Below are 22,397 nucleotides of genomic sequence, written 5' to 3' on the forward strand. Positions count from 1 at the left end.
CAGTGTATGTCTTGCACATTTTTTGCAGCCGAGATGTGAATCAGGACCCTTCTAATTTATGTGTTGGAGTTCTGCCAGGTTTACCAAAGGACCTATGGAAAGCATGGTTTGTTTGGAAAAAGGTCTGCAAACATGCCATGGAGGCACAAAATAGTTGTGTGGTTGGTCGCCTTAACATAGTCAAGTAAGGGAGATGTCACTTTGGGGCAGCACGTGGAAGGAAGGGTGTCTGGCAATCAAAAAAGGCAATAGAGTTTTAAAGGGGCTATAAACCAAAGATCGGCAGACACATGAAAGCTTTTTCCAAGAAGACTGGTAGAATTAGAGAGAACATAAAATTGAGGGCCAAATATGGTCAATAGTTTTAGTGCTTTGGTATTCAAACTGCTTGGGTATGTCTTCAGAAACAGCTTCATCTAGTTGTAACGAATCCTTGTGTGAACTCCATGAGCTCCAAACCTCATTTAAGAGCTGTGCTGACACTGAATCGAACACAAGGAAGATGTAGAGCTCACAGCATGGGTGTAAACAAAGGCTACAGCTACATTTCAGTGATACAGAAAATCCAGCATTAGGACCCCTCGTACTAAGTGAAAAGCTCTGTGGCTATATAATATGAAATACTGCTCTTACATTAATTTTTCCTCACTGGCTTAAGTTTGTTAAAAAAAGATGTCACAGCTTAACTCTGTCCTGCCAGGCTTTTTGCCAGCACAGATACTGTCTGTTCATGCCACTCTTACTTTAAGCCAGATCAGATATTGTCTGTCTAGACACATCCAGTGTAAATCTGGCATAAACTCCATGTTGTGCAGCCTGGTTAGTTTGACAGAGATGGGGCTGTGTGTATCTGCCCAATCTGGATTAAGCTGTTACTGTTGAATGATCAGTTAGCTCAGGAACACGCTACTAATGACAGCAGGATGATGGTCAGCATTTGAAATGCGCAGAAACTTGGCCTCCCCCTCCCTCTGTCAAAATCTAATATTAATAGGGGAAACTCTCTTAAAAGCCAATAGTATAAGTACAAATGCAAATCTTATCTTTGTCTTGTTATTTTAATATTTCATTTCCTTCTTTCCATATGAATTCAGCAACTTTATTATTGCCAACTGTCAGAGGCATGTGGGAAAGAGGAGGTGCTGGGAATAAAGTAGTTGTATTTATTAAAACAGTGGGAACCACGGAAATGGACCCTTTCTACGCCTTTCTTGGAGTACCACTCTATCCCGCTGTGTTACCTTTGGTACATTGATGTCAGCAAGGCAAACCCATGCTAAGGTACTCAAAAAAAGGGGAAATACTGTGGACTGTGAGTTTAAAATTTTAAGAGGGAACGTTTTGAAAGCCTTTCACATCTATTTTATTTCACTTGTAATTCCCTGTCAGTATTACCATTATTTTCTACTTCAAAGGAAATGCTGTGGAGTAAATAAACACTATCCTTTTGAAAAGTTTCTCTTTCTTAGATGCTTTTGTAGCTCAGCATTGAAGTAAGTTACCTCATGCTAAATGTTACTTATACACTGTTTTGTGCTCATATCTTGGTAGTTGGCTATGGACTGCACTCATTGTGAGGCCGTTGTTTTTTCTCCATGTGTTCTTGAAGTGTCATCTTTTTCAGAGAGCGCCTAATATTGCCAGAGTAATAAAACACAAACCAAATGTATGATGCTGGGAAAAATACCCAGGAGCATCCTGGGGACACTGTCTTCCAGCAGCATGTTTCTGTTACTAAGGAGGGATGTGGACGGGGTCCACACACCAGGCTGTGCGAGAGGAATGTTCTCATGCTTGTGGGCAGCAAAAGGAAGAGCTGGGTCGCACTGGAAGCCTCGCCTCATCCTCCCTCCACCCCATTCCTCCACCCCCTCATTTCTCTCCATGAGCTCCTCAGCTTTGTTTATGTTTTAGGTGACAAGACACAAACCAGAAATGGGAATGGGAGCGAGCGAGGTTGAGTTTGTGGGGCTGTGCTGGAAGCAGCGGGCTGCGATTCCAGCACATGCATTTGGCGTTTTGCAATATACCGCCTCTTCATCCTATGCTCTGTGTGGATTCCAAAGGGATGATTCATCCTGACAAGGGAGCCCATGTCTTCTTTAATGCCAAGCATTTATTCTGCAAAACGTGAGAGACAAGAGGAGAGGCCTATTTCTTTCTGAGTTTCCTGAAGAATTCTCTCCTCCTTCCCACCCCTTGCCCCATCCCGCATAGTCAAGACAGAGACTTTCCTATGAGAAACTTTGCATTTATGACATAATTTCATGGTTTTCAACTCAAGTTCTTCTGCATATTTCCCCCCTCCCTCTCTTCTCACAATTCACAAGCTGTATGAGATTACCAGTACAATTAAAGTGACGGGAAGAGGAAAAAACTGGGTATAAGGCCTTGATAACCCTTTCAGGGTCATTTGCCAATAGGGAATGGGGGTCAGCCACAAATTCCAATTTTAGTGTCAGTGACAAGCAGTAATAATCAAAGGAACACAGGAAAGCAGATATGTGATCTGAAATAATCTATAACCAGAAGTGTTTATCTAGAAATGCTACTCTCTGGCAAGATGTCTATCTTCTCCTTTTTGCATATATTTCTCCTTTGGAGAATAGTCCTTATCTAACATCTAACTTCTTTTACAGTCCTAGTTTGGAAAGGTCTCACTGGTCACACGTACCTTTGCCTAGAAAGGAAGGCGGCTGATTACATATTTTTCTTAACTGGTGAGCGTCTTGCAGAGAACAATGCAAGGTATAATTATAGAGTTGCTTTCAAAGATGAAGATAAATGAAGCTGTTGCAGCCATGGGGGTAAATGCTGAAAGGTTCATTGCCCACTGAGTGGAGAAAGAAACTATTTTGCAATCAAAAGGAAACCCAGCTGAAAACTGCTAGGGAAGAGCCTTAGGCATATTTGGTCAAAGCCAAGGCTGGGTTTTTGAAGGGCTGGGTGAAGAACACCTCTAGTTTTGATTAAACCCAACTGTGAACATGGAGAAGAGGATCTGAAATCAGATTCTGAGAGATCTGGGACCTAGAATGAATATGTGGTTCAGGCCTTCCTGTTCAGGGCTATCTATTTTTTTTAATGTAGTTCTGTTTTTAGAGGCAATGAAGATTCTTCTAAGAAATCCTTTACATTCAAGACATCAGGCCAGAAGTGCAAGCTGATTCAAGCTTCCTATAGGTAACAGGTTTTTCTCTGCTGATGACACTCCAGCACATAACTTTTCTGGATCTCTTTTCTGGCCAGAAGTAACACCAGATTCAGACAGCAGCTGGGAGAAAAAACTCCAAGTTTTGGCTCATAGGAAGACATGGGGACTGTTAACTTTTAGAGAAAGCTTTTGTGGATTTACCCTAAGTGGGGTTGGTCCTCAGCTTTGTGGTTCTTCAGTATTTCAGCTCTGGGGTTATATTAAAATTTGTATTTTCCATTCTGGTCTACATATAACCTAGATACTTGACAAGGAGCTGAAAACGTGAAAACAGAGATTCTAATGAACTGTAGGCCTCCCTTTTGATTAATTTGTGCTAGAAATATAGTGAAATTAATTGTATTTTCTTCCCCTGCCTGTATGGAATTTCCCCTTTCTGTCTGTGGCCATCATTAGGAAGTGCACATTCATGCAATAATTTACAACCAACAACAAAACAAAAATAGGCATAGGAAAAAAAAACACTTTTTTTTTTTTTTTTTCCAGGAGATTTGGTCTTTTCCTCTCACCCATCCACTGCACTTAATTTACAACAGTTCTTAATTTAGGGCAAGCCTATCTGCTTGCCTGTCCTCAGTCTCCCCATCATTTAAGAGTAATGATAAATTCTGATGTGTGAGGTGCATCGATATACTGAGTAAAGCTCCAGCACTGTTCACTAAGCAGAATCCTGGAGATAAAAGCAGGAAGGAGACAAATTGCTTTTTGAAATCTTGTTTACTTCTGGTCAGGACGAGTGAGAAGAAATCAGGATATACACACCCAGTTCATCATAGACTTGAGAATATGTGGCAGCACGGGGCAAAGGCACTGGGCTGTGGCAGAATAAACAATCAGAGAACTGCGAAGTCCTGGGCCTGAGCAGTCTGCCTGGCTGGGTCAACCGTGTCTGTCTGTAGGTGAGAGCAGTGCCATTATATCACTTTTTGACTTTTAATATATTCTGTATTTCCAACGATGGGTAAGCTCACCCTTTCCCTACAGGTTAGTAATGCTGTAAGCAAGAAGAGGGGAGGAACAGCCAGCTAACCAAAAGTCAGAACACTGGTCCAAGTGAATTGCTGTAGAGAAGGCTGAGAGTCTGGGTTAAATCCAGGGCTACCACAGCGCCATGTAAAGGGGATTTGCATACAGAAGTTGTACAGCTGATGCATGCGTAGGAAGAGAGAAACCGCAGTCGGCTCAGGCCAAGCGCAGAATCAAGCCATCTCCTGGTGTGCAACTGTGGGCAAAATATTCAGACACCTGAGGGGAAACTTACAGGTATTTGGGCAACAAAATAAAAAAAATAAACAAACAGTGGGTCAGTAAAAGTCCTTGCTGTAGGACATTTGATGGTTATGATGTCTGATTTGTGAAACACCATGGGACTTTCCAAAGTTGTTAAGAACTTAATGAGACCTAGACAGCAAGATGGGGGCTTTTTTTCGTCTCTCTTTGTCAGCACCCTACTGGGGTGTGAAAGGTTATATGACCCTTAGCTTTAATTCACATAATCCCACCATAACTCATTTTTTGTGTGGCTCTGACATACAATGGCATGCTATCCTCAAACCACAGTATGGAGAAGCATGTCTGAGCTTGGAAGACTATCAAAGTGCATACAGCCCTCCATGGTCTGAGGGTCCATTAATAGCAACATGCTTTGTTAAACCATTCCCATTATAATATAACATTTGTGTTTTCTGTTTCATGGAAAGTAATATATTTGTGGTTTTCCACAGTGTTTTGACCAGGTTCTCAGCTGGTAACGATTGGCATCATTTCATGGACTTCAGCAGAGCTTTGATGACTTACAGAGAATCTGGCCTCTTGTATGTGGATCTAACACTAGTGATAAATGCCTAATCCTATTTCTTGGGAGTTAACAAGTTTATTTATCCCCAGAACAAGAAAGACTACAGTAAGCAGATGAGCAAATTTCTTTACCATCAATATTTCTCAGCATATTTCTGTGTTGCTGGACATAGATATGTCCCACCATGACTGAAGTTAGCTGGATGGGAGCTGTTCTGGTCAGAGAAGCAAACAGATCTTAAGTGAACAACTGAAGAGTCCAGGGCATTAGCTCAGGCACAGCACCACACATGTGCCATTTTGAAAAGTCATGACAGATTCATGCTGAGGTTAATGCGCCATTCATTATAATTAAAGAATTGCTATTTATGCTGCTTACTTTAATCCTGGCTTTCAGTCATTAACGCTGCGGGTGACAGAAGTTCACTGCTGTCTCAATGCCTTCAGCTGCTGAATCTCCATCGAATGAGAAGGTGAAGAGCTGTTTGGATGGGACCAAGTGCCATTCACTGTTGCTGAGGAAAGTCTGACGCTGCTTTTGTAGGACATGTTAAAACAGTGCAGAAAGAAAAAGCTCGGGATCAAGCCTGGTTAGGTAAATCCATATAAACTTTTACTATATTTTGTGGAGTCTGGAAAGTGTCCAGCCAGCTTGGACTGTAAGCAAAGGACCTCATATTTGTCTGTGTACCCTCAGTTATAAATGATGAATGAAGGAAATTCAGTCACCACTTTCCCTCAAATTCTTGCCTTTCCATCAAAAAATGTCTGTCTGCTACACTGTCAAAGAAAGCCTGTAGGTTGAAACAGTCTCCAAACAGCAAAGTCCTGTTTTAAGAGCTGCTGAGCACCTATCTGTGAAATCTGTAGCTGTTCAGCAGTTCTAAAAATCTTTTCTTGAGATGCTTGGGTTGATCTTTATCCAAGAAATAAGAACTGCTTTGTTATCTGGGCCTTTGGTCCATTCTGTCCATGCTTCATCTGCAACTTAGTGAAGGAAGGTATAAATTGAAAGGCTATTTCCTAGTGAGCCAGTAGGAAATATCACCACAATAGGAAAACCACAGAATCACAGAACGGTTGAGGTGACTCTGTGATTTTCCTATTGTGGTCATGCTCACCCACAGTCTGTTTGAGTATAGGATTTGAACATGCAGACCAGGCCTTCACAAACCCCGTATGCTTTTTCTTTGTGGTGTGCTGTCCAGCCCAATCTGCAACTGCTGTTCTTTTCAACTGCCATGCAGCAAGTCCCTGCCCAGGCACTGTCTGGCTTTGAGGAGTTAACATCTGTGTCATCTTCTTGGAAATCAGAAGGATGCTAAAGATAGCCAACAGCATGTAAATCAAACCTAAAGCAGATATACTTCTTCTTGCTAGAGAGGAGATGATCCACTGAGAAGATACATCACCCAGCCCTGTATTTCTCTCCTCTGAATTGTGAGACTATAGCAGCCATTTGTCCACCAGAAGGATGGAGATGGCAGGCTGCAGACTGCCAGTGCTTAAAGACAGCAGTTTCAGTATTCAACATGTTTGGCCATGGTAAGATTTATATCTCCAGACAATGGGAATCTGAACCAAGTGCAGCTGCATCTTTCTTGCTGGTTTTCTTTTCCAGGAAGAGTCTGAGCGTGAGGGCTTGGGGGAGTGAGGAGAACAAATAGACACAGGCTTCATGTGAAAGCAGCTGATTAGGACCACATAGGTAACATGTTCTTCAGAGTCAAGATGTGACCAATGCAACTGAAAAAATGTTGCTGTGTTGCAGAAGGCCTATTTTCACATATGGAGCTGAGGAGCAGAGAAAGATGTAAAGTGTCAGGGGAATGTGTTAACATAGATAAGTAATTCAGGTTCCTTTTCAGCTTCAGGGCAGCTGCAGCCCTCACCTGACTCTTGTGCCAGGACTATGACTGAATCACTTGGCAAAGAAATGTGTGCACCAGTAAATGGTATTTATGTAGGTGAAATGGTGCCCACCAAGTCCATATTAGTTCCCTCTTTTAAGTAGCAGCTTCACCAGATACTTACGGAAAGGCAGAGGTAAGAAATGGAGGCCAAATCAGCTTCAGTTTGATGATCTGTGTGCACTTGAATTTGGTTCCTTTATCCAGAGACAAATTAAAGCAACACAGTACAGGGCTTACATAGATGCTATTTTTCCCCAGCATGGCATGAAAGAAGAGTACAGCCATTCTAAAGACCTATGGACTGCTCAAAGTCTTAAGGCTGACCACTAAGCGATTGACCCTTTTGGCATGGTGTGGTTACATGAAGATGGTGACAGAGAACTCAGACTTGTTCTACCTCAGCTTCTCCCTACATAGAAGCTAGTGATAAACATTTTAGAATTGCTTTGAGGCATTTGGACAAAAAGGAATAAACTACACTGAACAGTTTTCGATAATCAACACAGAGCTGAGTTTAGGGTCTTTTTACCAGTGGATATTGTGGATGTTTTCATGGGTCCAAGGAAGACTGATGGAATTAATGAAAGAATCTTACTAAATACTTAGAAATCATGCGGCATGGGTGGGTGGTGTGATAAGCTTGACCTGTTTTTATGCTTTTGACTAAGCAACTGCTCTTGCCATAATTTGAGATATGATCCTGGTCTAGATTGACTTTTGGTTTGCCCTGGTGTGACCATCCTTTAACAACCCAGTTCCTGTCTGTCATTAAAAATCATGGACATATGCTCTTTGCTAAGCACTACAGAGGGACAAGTGATTCTTTTCTATTCATGCAAGGCGGTGAGTTTGTTCTTGTTCCAGCTCCCAGAACATAAGGAAGGGCAAGCCCTTCCCTACCCATCCCTCACTCCCACAGCTGCTTCTGTGAGTGGGAGAGGCAAACCACAGCTCCCTCTGGAAAAAAAGCACTGGAAACTCCCTGAATTGAAACTTTGCTTCCTTTCCTTGGCAACAAATTACTCGTGTACAGCCAAATCCCACACTTACCATTACAGGAATTTGGTATTTCATGAGGGGAAAAAAGGGAGATTTCAAATGCTGCATCAGGACGACCTCTAGGCGTGAGTTTGATGGTTTTGGTTATGTTCATAAAAACAGTAACAATAAAAAGGATAAGAAGATTAAGATCCTCATTTTCTCTTGTTTTTAATCCCAAACTCGGCTCAAAGCAATCTACTCTGTGATGTCATTGTGGTAACTCAGCAACCAGCTGTGATGTCACACAACATGAAGGTCTCAAGCTTCAGTTAGGGAATTCATAATTAAGATGACTTAGGCCATCTGGACAAAGAAACACATTTTTCCTGCAAAAATCCTTAGCACAACACCAAAGCAAAGAGAATGTAGGTGTGTAAATTAATTATATCTCTAGGAACATTTTTTTGGTAAGGACTTTTTGTCATCAGACATCAAGAGCTCTTTCATGGGTGCTCAGGACAGAAAAACTGAAGGTCCAAGAGCTTCAAGGGGCTCTGAGTTACTTTTTGTACAGAATGATTCAGTGTTATGCACAGGCATGCACAATCAGTGAAATACAGAATATGGCACCATTGTTTAATTCTCTTTTTTTGAGTGCACAATAATAAGGACTTCAGACATGAGTACAGTCATTTCAATGAAAGCAGAAAGAGCATGAGAAATCAAAGCACATTGTAAAGTGTAAATATGCAGCCGTGGAATCATTAAAGGGATACATATGTTGAAAAAAAAAGAGAAGTTTATGAACTCCATGTTTAACGGAAGCGGGCTGGGAAAGAGTTTAGCTGTCCTTCTAGAAAACAAAAATTAATTTGCTTTGGCCAAATTAAAATTAATTAAAATTATGCAATGTTGCCCTTGTGTTAATTTTAACGGTGAGGTTGTTGTGATTTAAGGCTACAATTAGTTCTAGTGTTTGAAAGAGAAGCACTGTAATCGAGACAGGACATTTTAATAATCCTGGTTATAAACATTTAATACATCATCTTTAGGGACTCACAAACACATTGTAATTAACTTTTACAACTGAAATAAATCAGATTGCATTAGCATATTGCAAAGGAAAAAATCATTTGCATGATTGAAAACAGCTTCGGAAAATTATGTATAACGGGCTTCATGTAAACATCAATGCAAGCTAGTCTGAAACTTTTACCAAGATTCTTTTTTAGGTTATTTTTAGAACAGTTAAAAAACCACTCACATTTCTTTTTCCCCTGTTAAACCTCTCCCTGCATCAGGAATGTCACTCACTCCACCTTGTACTTTTTCATACCAGTAATAAATGTGTACATGACCAAGGTCAACGAATAGCATAAAACACAAGATTAAGGTCCTGATCCTGCAAGCACTTAAGACATGTGAGGAACTTTGCTCATGTAAAAGCTCTGTTGACTGCATCAAGCCTGCTGATATGAATAAAGTTGTGCTTAAGTATCTTCAGGGTTATGGTCCTAATCATTCATCTCTACTCTTCACCAAAGAAAGCACAAACAAAATACACAGGGAAAAAACCATAAACCGGATTTGAACTGCAAAATCATGAAAAGAAAAGGAGAAAATATGAAAACAACCAAAGGCCAAGTAGGAAACTGGTTTCAGTTTGTTTCACTTATTGCAGATGAAAAGGAAATGACTGACCTTTTGCCCAGACATCCAGATCCACCTGCTTCCAGGGAGCTTTGATACAGATTTGGGCTGTGATCATGTGAAAGTTCATGCTTATAGTCATCATTCTAACCCTGTTAGTGTTAGTGTTAATCTGGACAAAACCTGAGTTCCTCTGAGCTCAGAAATTCCAACAGCAACGTTAAAAATTTTGGAGAAGTTCTGTATGGCATTTCCTGACTGAAGATCTTTGTTAGAAGATACAGGGTCAAAGTAGCTTATTAAAAAACAAGCAAACAAAAACAACAACAAAAATGGAAAACCCTCTCTTACGCAAGTCTATAAAATTACACCTCCACTGGATGAATCTGAGTTTTCCTTCTAGAGAGTGGTCTGTAATTTGATCTAAGCCCATACCGACTGTTTAAGATATATTTAAGATAATCAGGTCTGAACTTGAGAATGGTTTTAAATGCATACTTGTTTGGAAGCATAGCCAGCTCCAGGGATAGTGGTGTAAAAGTGGGTGTCAGTCATCCTAACGCTTGCCTGTAAAGCAAGACTAGAGGCAGAGAAAAGAAGAAAGGGCAATGGGCAAATTCTGTGGAAAATGAAGATGTGAGATTGAAAAAAAGAGGTTATAGATGAGGGAAGTTTAAGGTGAGAGAATAGTGGGAAGATACTTCTGCGAGGCAAGTGTCTGATAAAGCCATGAAAAAAAAAATAAGCTGTAAGAGGAGTTTAAAAAAATGAACAAGGGAAGAAAGAGATCTCAGGTTCTCAAGAACCTAGGAAGGTTTGTACCGACAACTTCTGCAGGTTGGTCCACTGATAATCTGTGCACCATTTGGAGTTCAGTCCTTACAGGATGAACATTACATTTGTCTTTCATTGAGAAAGGTCTGAATTTCATTTTCTTTGGCTGAAGTGTCTGGTCATCTCTTAACACTTTGCTCACTCTCCATTTAATTTTTTTTTCACTTGGAAAGTGAAAGTTGTGGACTATTTGAGGAATAAAGGGAGGGAAAGAGATGAACAAAACTTCTCTTTTTTTTTTGCCCCAAAGACCAGGGGGAGAAAGCTCTTTCTCCTGAGGCCAGAGTGTATTGATTCAAAGGAGCAGTAAGTTAATTAACACGAGTAGTGAAGCCTCCTGCATAATTAACAAGACATTTACCTAAAATCAATAATCTAATTGCCACACCTACCGTACATGAGGGACAGTGTTTATCCTATTGAGAAAGACTCATTTATATCTGCGTGTTAACATGGTGATTCGTGGTTTGTTTAAGAGCCTAACCTGATCTGTAAAGTGATAATTTATTGAACGATCAATTAAACTTTTTAACCTTGCAAATATAAACAGGTAATGAATAGCCACAAACCTATTTCCATATGAAAGTTCATGCATCGCAGGGATTTTCATGCAGTTCAGATTATTTTTCATCAGTCCACCCTAAGGCTTAGTGGAAAAGAATGACAGGGGAGTAATTTCTCTTTGAGAGGCATTCAGCAGCCTTACTGGGTTTTGGTCCTGTGTTTATATTCCTTAATTTCAGGCCGGTCTTGAAGTACTCTGCCAGCTTCCTTGTCCCTGATTATTGAAAAGAAGGAACTGGGGAACACAGTGGGTCCTATTCTGGGGAAAGCATATCGTGTTGTCAAGGAAAGGTGATTTCCAAACCACCAGAAGACCTAGAGCTGGGCAGAGATATGACAACCCAAAGCAGCTATAGACTTGCTCTTATTGCAGGCAAGGACAGCCCAGCAGACCAGCACACTGTAGCTCCACCATCGTGTGTATTTTTTGTCTCACCACCCTGTGATAAGGAGAAAGAAGGGAGGCAAGTGAGAGTAGGTGGGAAGTTTACACTACCACAGAATTGCTTTGCATTGAGGATGACAGCTGGCATCCCTATCTGAAAGGTTGGGTCCACTGAAAGCTGTTAAAATCTGCAGCCTGAAATTGTTTAGACTCCTTTAAAAAGTCCTGTCTTTCATCTTGCAAGAGCAAAATTGGACTTGAAGATATCCCAAGGACAAATTTTCTTCTGAATTTTCAAGAATATGTCCCAGCTTGTGTTAAAATGGTGTGGGGCCCAGCACTGAGGTGTCAGATTGTTTTAAATTATATTTTTCATTTCAGCATGTTGATGTTTTCTAGTCTTACCCAGATTTTGATGGTGTGGAGAAGCAGAAGACAAATAAAAAATGAACTTAATCGTTTTCAAACCTTATCTCCAGAAAGCTGGGATTCACAGTAATGTTGTTTTTTCCAGAGAGGGGTTATAGATTTGGTTTGAAACAGTGGGTTTTTGATACTATCTTGCAAGGCCTAAACCAGCTCTTTGGTCCACATAAGGAAATCACTGGGATAATTCAACACACCAGTAACATAAATGATTGAAAATCCACTGCACCTAATAATACTTGCTAAAGTGTGTATAGGAGTATATAAATTGAACAATAAATCTATCTTTGAATTCTCGGAGCCTTTTGGCTTTTACGGGCACTGCTGTGAAAGAGATATTTGAACCTGACACTCACAGTGAGTTTTCCTGTCCTTAGAGTATCTTATAGCCATGGGCTGTGGCTTAGCAGAAGTCTTAGAGGTACCAACTCTCAAAATCCAAAGTCATGTGTGAAAGAAAAAAATGAATAAATCTAGCTAAACTAAAATGCCTTAAAATTCCCTTTCAGTAGCTAGGGTTTGGTAATTAAATTTTTTACTTCAATACATTTCAGTAAAATTGGGACTAACAGAGTCAATGAAATTTGTCACAGGAGTGAAAAGAGGAACTTAACTGTACGTGCAGCAGACAGGGACCACAATGCTGTGTGAGTTTTCAGTCTGGCAATGCTCCACCACTGATATCTTACCTGGACTGCAGGATTTTGTGTGTTAATGAAATCATTTGGGATTAGGTGAGGAAAAACAATGAGGGTTGGATGATTTAGATACACATAAAAATAGTTTTCAGTATTATTAGACTTGCTACTTAAACTGAGATAACAATGAAGTGTGAAATATAATGCTCTTAAAATTGATTTTTCAGTAAGGTGGTCTCTGTCTTAAAAGCCCCCACTATGTTGGAGTAATTCTTTGGTAATTTTTACATATTTCATTCATTCTTTTGCATTTCTTTTAAATCCCTCAACTTTAGTTTTATGAACTGTGGAATCTAAAAATTTGGAATAGCTTCCCCCCTCCTGCCCCATTGTGGCTATTTTAACTCTCTTACGGCTATTAGGGACCCTGGGTTTTTGTCTGTTTTTTGTGCTGTACACTAAACAGAAAGATCCTATGGTCTGTAGCCCATCTGCTCACTCAGCTCACAGCTGAGTGAGTGTCTTTGATAAAATGTGACATTTTGGAATATCAGTAGAATTAAATGATGCAGGTAGCAAAGATACAGCAATAGGTGAGTAGTCATGGTGAGTGGCAGAAGCATAAGATCACAGTCCAAGATATTTTTCTGATAGCTCAGACTCAGGGGTTATGCAATTTCTTCTTACAGCCAGATTTTCTGGAGTATTGGTGAATTTTTAATCTCTCAGTTTGACCGAGTCCCACAAAAGATTTTGGTGGAAAAATTCAAGTAAGCAAATGAAGCTATGAATGCAGGTGAAATCTTGTTATTCTTTTCCCTAGTCTGAAAGTACCTCAGTTTCCCCACCTGTATGTTGGGTGGTGCAGTGCTGTTCATCCGTTACCTGTAACATGCAGCAGTTACTTATGGACCAAACTCTTCAGAAGTGCTGCAGACTTTCCCTTCTTACCCCAGTCAATGGGATAAATGCATTTTGTTAGGTCAGGCCTTTCTTCTGAGGAGCAGAAAAGGTTTTTTTGGGTTTTATTATCTGTGTAGCACCAAGATGATGCAGTAATTTTTTAGCCTGGACTAGCATGGTTGTGATTAACAACCTTATCAAACAGTGATTTTTGTGGATCACACCAGGGCTGGGATCCACCTGCATTTTCAGTGGGAAGTTTACCTGAATTTGGTGAAGTCACATCATGAGAGATGCAGCACTGGAAAGCCTTGAAAGGGGTTCGATATCGTGATGATTTCAGTGTTACTCCATGGACACTGCAGGATAACAGTGCAAGGAAAAAATCTGGATTTTCTTATCTGGGGGGCTGGGAGGGACTCCTGCATAAGTGTCATGTAATTATATGTAATTATATCCCTCCTTGTATTATCAGTGATATATGCTCTTCCTAATGATCTACACATTATCAGCATTTCCTCTTAGCCCCCTCCTATGTTTACGCCATGTTTTATCTTTAACCCCTTGTGGATTCCTCTCCCCCTCCTGCCTTGCCATCTTTGCCCCACTGACCCCCATGACAAGAGCAGGGTTGGGTTAGTTAGACTTTGTACATTCACAAAAAAAAGGAAAAGAAATCTCAGCTAATGTTTTCAAATTAGCACAGCTCCAACTCTGGAGATTCTCATTAGTTGTTGGCTGAGATTTATCAGCTCTCATTTGCCTAATATGGAGCCTAACTTTAGGCGCCTGGCCCTTTCGGTGGGGGGTAAGAGAGAATAGGAAGGGGTCTTTTGTCATTGCCATGTGGGCTCACTAATTTGCTCTGCCTAATAAAATTACAAATGAACACAGCTTTGCTCATGTTGCCTTTATAGGTTATAATAACCTTGGTACCCCATAACCTCCCGCTAGCTGAATTAATCAGATCATATTAATATTTCTTCTTACTTTCTTTTAACTGGTTCTTCTCTTAATTAAAGGGGCCAAAGATGTAAACAGGGTAGGTGACTAGAAACATGGCGTCAGGTTATAAACAAGGCTCATTAAAAAGATGGATGTGCCAGCAGACTGCGAAAATTGCTTACTCCGCAAGTGTACGTTTTGTAATTTCCTGACGACTAAAAGGACTAATACCAGATCCTGCTTTGCTTCCCTAGCCCCCACCCTCTTCTTTTTAAAGCATATATAAAAGATGATAATTTTTGTAAGCTGGGGGAACACAGAAGAGTTCATTCATCAGCTGGGATAAAGGCCATTTATATTATAAGATTTTTTGCCTCTCTGAAAGATCAGGATGCAAAATGGGATGTTATTATAACAACAATAAGTGAAAGAAATCAATCCGAGAACTGAAGATTTTGGAAGGGATGGGCAATACCAGTCAGAAAGCAGGTTTATTATGGAAAATAAATCTATTTTTAAATTATAATTGAAAGTTCATTCAGTTGTACTGAATTTCCAGAGCTGAAATCAAAAGTGAATATTTCTGTCCACAGCTTAGAGTTGGCAGAATCTGTGCTAACAGAGACAAGCGGTCTCTCTCTCCCAAGCACATGCATGCTTCTGCTGTCTTCCAGACAGAAAGCTGTCTATCGTACCTGTTAGAGTTGGTAGGAGAACACATGAATTGATATTTTTAAAGTTATGTGTGAACTTCATATGAAAAGACTATCTAGTTATCTTACATAAATAATTTATGTTTTCACTCATTAGTAACTTCAGTCCCCTTAATATTGAAACTTGGTCTTGTAATATGTGATATTAAATTCAGCTCCAGTACAATAACCACGGAATAAAGCACTGCACAGTTTTCTCTCTTCCAGTGATTATTAGTAGGAAAGCCCAAACCCCTGATTTTTCTATCTCCCTTTATTCCTTCTTGAGAAGAAGGAAAGTCATTCTGACAGGATGATGCACAGCATGACCAGGAAAGACCTCTCTCCTTCATGAATAAATTAGAGATGAAAGTTTCACTGATCCCCTTGCATTTTTATGGAGGGACCTCATCCTAATTTACCTAAATGCTTTGAACAAAACAAAAGAAAAATGTAAGCGGTGAAGGTGAAAAGGTTAAAATCTGTGTTTAAATGGAAGGGCATTTTAACAAGAAGGCTATGTGGGTTACCTGCATGTGATTGGAGTATCTTATCTTAATTTTAAGTTTAAGCATTTAAGTGGATAAGTCACAACACAGTGTGATTCCCCACCCCCCCCAGTAATAACCACTTTTTGCATTATAAAACCTCTTGTGTGTTGGTTCCACACCTACAAGTGCCTAATGTGAATTTGATTGATATCAGCAACTGTTTTACAGTATTAAGTAAAATATTATTATTATTAAATAATAATAATAAAAATCTGAGAAGTCTGTGATTTGTTAACTTTATTTGAACTGTAGAACAATAGATTTCAGCCTTTAGGGCATTTTCTCTGTTATTTAAAATTCCTATAGATTTAGAAGGAAGGAATTGCCTTTTCTGTAGGTAATTTTAAACTCTGTGGAATAGCCTACATGTTTTTAATCCAAAGTGGAGAATTCTAAAAATTACTTAAACCAGATCTTTAGGAAAACATTCATTCCCTGAAGTTGTTCAGGTGTACTTCTAGAGAAGTGCTTTAAAATCCTGTGAAACGAACAGTTTCATCCCTATTATATTCTCCAGCAGTTTCCTTATAAGCTAATATATTTTTATGAGTATCACTTAGGAATAATTAAAATACAAAAAAAGACACTCTCATTTTCACATCAGTTATTATAGTCTTACTCAGAAGTTTAATGGAAGATGTTCTTCCAAGCCCAGGTGCACTTTTTTCAGTTTAGTGTCTTCTTTGCCAGTGGAGCTTTAAGATGGGTCCAAATTCCACAGAGCAGAGCAAGTTGGACATTTGTCTGGGAATGACAGGTTTTGTTTGTTCTGTTGTGGTTCAAAGCCTTCTGGATGCCTATTAGAAAAAGAAAATAGTCACTCAGTATCTTGTAAGGGGTCCAAATCCATTTTGCCTATCCTGTGTGTGAGAAAACCACCTGCGCATGGATTTGGGGCACGATTGAAGAATGTATTCTTCAAAATACTCCAGGATTTAAGAGGCAGAACCAACATTGGACCCCTTGTTGAAGATGTAAAATCTGTCAATTTAAATGGATCTATTTCTGTGTTACCTTTGATGTTTTATCTCTTTAAGTACGAAAAAATCCAATCTTAGCTAACATTTCTAAACAGTTCAGGCAAAACACAAATTTTCAGTGATTGCAGAGAGGGGTTCTGGCATGGTAGAGGAGGGTCATGGTCACACCCAGGGTAATGTGGGGACTTATGAGCTGTCTGTGATCATTGTTGTCCGGTTGTCCTTCTTGTGCCAAACTAAATGCCTAACATTTAGACAGCTACATCTGGACCACAGGAGTTCTAGTCTACAAGCCAGATGCTGTAATTTACCCTGCCACTAAAACCAGCCCTGGATAAAGCCTGATGTTTTCAAGGTCCGTCATAATTTCAAAAATTCCAGAACCACCTTAATTAGTACAGTAGGTTCAACTACATATTGCTATGTGTTTTTAGAAAAGGAAGTCTGCATTTCAGATCACCTAAAAAGCCAGTTCAGTTGCCTCAAAATCTGTGGAAGGTTTATGCCTAAACTAAACTTCACAGTTTAAACCAAAATAATGGATATTACGTTAAAAAGGAAAAAAAATATCATGATGTATGTCCAAACATCTTGGAAAGAAAAGTTATGGTTTGGTTCAAAGTCATGGTTACACCTGTAGATGTGGCATTGCACTGTGAATTAGGATGCAATTTCCCTCCCAATTTGAGCCACCAAATGTGTGTTAAGACCTCAAAAAGCCTATTAACCCTTTTTATGCCTCAGTTTCCCTACTTGTAAACTCATGAAACCACTGACTTTGATCTCTGTGTTACATTTGGACAGCTATTTACAGCAGAAAATGTTTATATATGGTGAGGGACTCTTGCTTTTTCTTTGCTTCCTCAGCTTTCCTTAGAAAAACACGACTCAGTTTTGATGCTTCTAGCTTCAAACAAAACAGTGCAAAAATAATGACAGGGGAGAGAGTAAGAAAAGTTTTTTCTTTTTTTTTTAAAAAAAGGACTGAGCAGTTCTAAAAACCCTTTAAGTGTCTGTTCTAATTGGTGTCGCTATTGATACAACAAGGCAGAAAATGCATCCTGGTAAACATGGCCTGCAAACTGAGCTGTAGTAATATGCCCATACATCTACATCAATTAAATGTACGCATTTCTGTGAAAGATAAACGCCCCCCTTCCCAAGGACACTGGCCAGGCCACGTGTGTGCGTGTGTGTGTGTTTTTTGAAGGCTGACAAGGCACCTCTGCCATTTCCTCGTTTTGAGGCCTACCCACGGGCCGCTGCACCGGCCCCCCTCTCTGAAATGTTATTATTCTGTCGTGAGCCCTTCTTCAGTCAGGATGTTACTTCATTTCCACCTTTTGTCTCAGGTTGAATGTGAATGATGCTCTTTCAGCAATATACGGTCGCTCGAGCTCCCCGCTGCAGCCTTACATAAATATACAACACCCGTCTCGGCCTATAACTCACTTCAGGCCTGGAAAAATAGTGACTTCCTTTATTGGCCAGATTCTTTCGCAATTCCCAACAGCTGTATGTTTTCACCTCCGAGGATCCTTATCTTCAAGTTTCCATTTGTCTCAGCACTATTCCAGTGGATTGCCAATAAAAATGATTCCCATTTTTATAACCCCTGAGAACTCAGGGAGCAGGCTTTCCAGAAAAACCTATTTTTTAGCAGAAAAAAAAAAGCCTCCCTGCAACTTACCAGAAGGCAGGATTTAGCCTTCACAGAAATATTTGAAAGTGTGAAACTTCCCGAGCAATCATTGTGACTCCACAGAGATGGGAACGGAGACTTCCAGCAATCTCTAACATCGTTCAATCAAGGACTCTTAATTTTCCATTTGAGCAAGAGGAACGGCTGCAAATGGAACATTTATTAACACATGCGCCTCACACGCACAAAGAGAGCTATATTTACAAAGAATTAAACTTGAGAGCATGAAATAGCCTTGTAACCATATGACAAAGATACACTTAAAGAGATGTAAACACTAGGTGCAGGGAAATTTGCCAGGTTAGAGTCAGCTGTATCACTCTGTTTTATTACTATACAACTGTTTACTGAGAAAAGACAGATGATTGCTGATATACTCTGTGTGTTATCATAAGGGCTTGCTTGGGAGCTCTTTGTGACTGACAATTGCTACAGCCCTATGCAAAAACCTGGCCTGGGGAGTTGTTTTTCTTTTAATTCTTCTCTGTCCGTCATTCCAAAACATTAACAATTCTTTTAGAAAAGCAAACTGGCAAAGCATCCTGAGCATTTTGTATCTCTCCCATGAGACAGTCACTAAAGAAGTTTAAATCATTCTTTCTTTTTCTTACAGGGTTATTGGTTTTGGTTCTTCCAAGGATAAATGTTTTAACGCTGCTCCCCTGTCTGAGCTGTGTAAGTCCCAGGTTCAGGCATCCCTTCCCTGCTCAAGTCTTGCAGAAAACATTGTAAAATATCTTTATAATAGTTCTCAGCTCCAATTCAGCCGCTAACAGCTCCTAGCAGTGGCTCCTGAGGGGAGGTGGTGTTCCTGTGTTTCCCTGGAGATGTGCAAAGATGCCATCAGGTTGCCCTAAAATGGGTTTGAACAAACCCTAAAGAGGAGCCAATGCAGCACATGTGCCTCTCTCATCTGCTTCATCTCCATGACTAAGAAAAGGAGTTCCAGATATCTGAGAGAGCAGGTTTAGAGCATATTACGCTTTCTTTATCCTTAGTGGGGTCATAGTGCCAGGGCTGCATTGCAAGGCAACCTTCAGCAGTGCTCTTTGCTGCTTCCAGGAGCAGGTCCCTGAGCCAGGGCTGGAGAGCAGGAGGGGCAAAAGGTGAGAAAGGAAGAGCTATGCAGGCAGGTGTAGCCATCCCCCATCTCCACTGCTGCAGGCATCTGCACAGCAGGGAATTCAAGCCCCAGTTCATCCCACTTCACTTCAGATACCCGAAGCACTTAAGTTATGAACCAAATCACTCTAGGCTTCCTCTGTAGTCAATGGAAAGAGCGAGAGTGACGTTCAGAAGGGCCGAACCATCATCCCTTAGGGTCACTTCTAGCTAGGATGAATCCAGGCCCTTCTATCTGCTGTCACTGAACCAGAAACCCACCATCACCCTCCCCCCACCATCTTTCTTCCCTGGCTTGTGACAAAAATTTTGGCCTGTTATTAGGTTCAAGTATTTTGCTGTGTCTCACCCAGGGACAGGAGGGGAAGGATTCTTTCCTTATGGGTTCCTGATCGAAATGAATTATTGTGAGGCCCTTTTTTTTAAAGCCTTGGAAAGGGGATTTGAAGCTATTGTATTTATCTGACCGTTATGAGCACTGTAAAACATGCTGTTTCACATTGTAACATAAGCTCTTTTTTAAAGTATGCCCAGAGTATTTGTAATTGTTATCAGGCCCAGATGTATCCGAGTGTCAGCATGAAGCACTGAGAGTTGGCTCAGATGTACAGAATGTAATTAGCTCAAAGCCCTGTGTGCTTAGTTTGTAGTGGAAGCACAGACTGATAATAAAACCAAAAAAAAATGAAAGTGGCAAAGGTTAAAATCTATTGTTCACAGTGCTAAAGCTGTTCTGGGGGAAGCTAGTGCTGGCTGCTGCAGTGCTGGAGTGCTCAGACTCCGAACGAGATCAGAAGTGCCAGTGACAAAGGTTAGTTCAAAATAGGTGATGATAGACTAACATTAAATTGACATTATTCTCACAATAGTGTCCCAGACATTTGGTCTATCTAGTCTGGTATCCTGCCTCTGACTTGAGCCATTCCCTCATGTGTCCGGAGGAAGAATAGCATATGATCCACACACCCACTTCCCACCAAGCTTCCAGTGACTTGTGAAATCCCAGATGTGGTGGGAGTGCAGTGATGGTACAAATGGTTCCTGAGCTGCATGGGAACCATCTATTCACTGATGTGTTCATCCAAATGGCTACCAACTTGCTTAGCTTGGGTATTTTTTGTGTGTTGTTTTTGTCATATCCAGGGACAATCTGATTTTCTGATAGACACTGAGAAAATATGAACCTCCCTCATCTCCACCTACTGCTGCCCTCTACTGAGTGGGAGCAGAAACACGTGTCCAGGTTTCTGGAGCCAGCACTGTCTAAATTAAAAAGTCTCCTCTTGCTTGAATGACTTTGAAGCAGGTGGATTTGATCTCTATCCCTCCAGCCACTATGACATTTCCAAAGGCTGTTGTGTGCACTATGGTGACAAGCATGACTTTCTGAGGTGGCTACCGACTCGTTAAAATACAGACAGTTTCTGGGCTGATTGTTGTTAAGGAGACAAATCTTAGCACTTGCAAAAAGCTCTGATAGTTACAGTGCTCTGCACCAATATAATGCATAGAGATGTGGGTGTATTTAAATTTAGACGTGTGCACTTGCATCACATTCACAAATACAATAAGCAATATCTAATAATATTAATAAGGCACAGGCACATACCAGTTCACAACAGGAAATTCAAATCCAAGGGTGACACGCTGATCTCAACCCTCTCTGTTTAGAAAAAATAAGTCAGAACAGCTTGAGTGAAGGACAGAGTGTCACAGCCTTAACTCGAACATTTCCTGGCTTTTGTTGGTTTGTTTCACAGCCTTCACATTCCTTAAACATAGGTTTGTTTGATTTTAATTTCCTTTTCTTGGTTAAAAGAATGAAGAAACATGTTTGAGGGGTGCCCTGAGCATGATTTCTTTTCACAGCCACAGCTGAAATTTCCTATGTTTGTTTTTTCTTTTACAATGTTTAGTGTTAAAGACGAACTTCTGGGGAGGTGATGCAGCCAGCGACAGAGCACGTGTTTTGAGACAAGAAGGACGGTCTCTGGGCTATGCTGGTCATCCAGCACGTGGTGGATTTTGGTTCCAATTCTTCTGCCATGGACCTTACTGAGGGACCTTAGTCAATCCATTGCATGTCAGGCTCTGCATGGGGATTGTGGTGTTGCAGTGTCTAATTTTGCAGTATTTGTTTTGCAGGTAGTTAAAAAAAAACTAACAATGTGGGTAAAACCCATCTGTCTGGGCCACATGAGAGAAGGGTCATCCTGACTTGGTCAGCTTGAAAGCAAGTCCAGCTACCTACATTTCTTCTACAGTTTTCACACTGGAGTGCACCAGAGCTGCTATCTTAAATCCCATCCTCTCCAGAGCTTGACAACTTCAGACCTTGCTTCACAGTTAAGACCTGCCATCCACAGCCCTTTCCCAGTCTTGTATTGTATGCTAATATCACACAAATAAAAAGTTCTACTAAGTGAGATCCTTCTTTTCCATTCAAATTGCTGTTATTCCCCCATTTTATCTGTCCTACTCATTCTTTTTCTCTAAAAGGATACCTATAGAGGTAGAAGAGGCTTGGCCATTGCCCTCTTCATATTTTCCCAGGTAGAGCTACCTCTTGCAACTGTATTTCAAGAATTCACTTACCTCCACAATGCTGTTTTTGTTGTGACTCTTCTAATCCAAATACAGAGGGATCATTCATGTACTCTCTATTTCTCTGGATTATAAAGAGATCCGGAAAGCTAAGAAAGGATTGCAGAGCCATCAAGAAATAGACATGATATAAAGGAGGGAGAGAAGTGAAGGGGAGGGAAATGTCCAGTGGCATTGGATCCTTTCATTGGTGCTCTCGAGGGGAATAGTTTCTGAAAGACCCTTAGTCCAGAGCCTGGATGCAAAGCCCGGTGAAGGTTATAAAATCGCATTAGTGGGTGCAGTAAGATAGGTCTACAGGATACTCCAGATGGTTTATCTGTGACAGTGAAATAGCGCAAGGACAGAGATGAGGGGAAAATGGCAGCTTTGAAATGACTTCAAGAGCTTCTCAGAAAGAGAATTCTCCCCACCCACTCTGTTCCCTCTCTCCCAGGATTTTGCAGGCTCTTACACCTCCAATTACTCATTAATTTTTTCCCCTGTAGCCTCAGTT

General features: G+C 40.6%; 1 long non-coding RNA gene across 1 annotated transcript in view; it reads left to right on the forward strand.

Annotated features, from left to right (window-relative positions):
- The window catches only part of LOC135314268 (uncharacterized), a 170,406-nt gene extending 148,372 nt beyond the window's left edge, over positions 1–22,034 (forward strand). Inside the window, exon 5 of the long non-coding RNA XR_010373722.1 lies at positions 21,214–22,034. This is a non-coding gene — a long non-coding RNA (uncharacterized LOC135314268). The remainder of the gene's footprint in view (positions 1–21,213) is intronic.
- The last annotated feature ends 363 nt before the right edge of the window (positions 22,035–22,397 follow it).

The sequence above is a fragment of the Phalacrocorax carbo genome, chromosome 7, assembly GCF_963921805.1.
Source record: "Phalacrocorax carbo chromosome 7, bPhaCar2.1, whole genome shotgun sequence".
Classification (NCBI taxonomy): domain Eukaryota; kingdom Metazoa; phylum Chordata; class Aves; order Suliformes; family Phalacrocoracidae; genus Phalacrocorax; species Phalacrocorax carbo.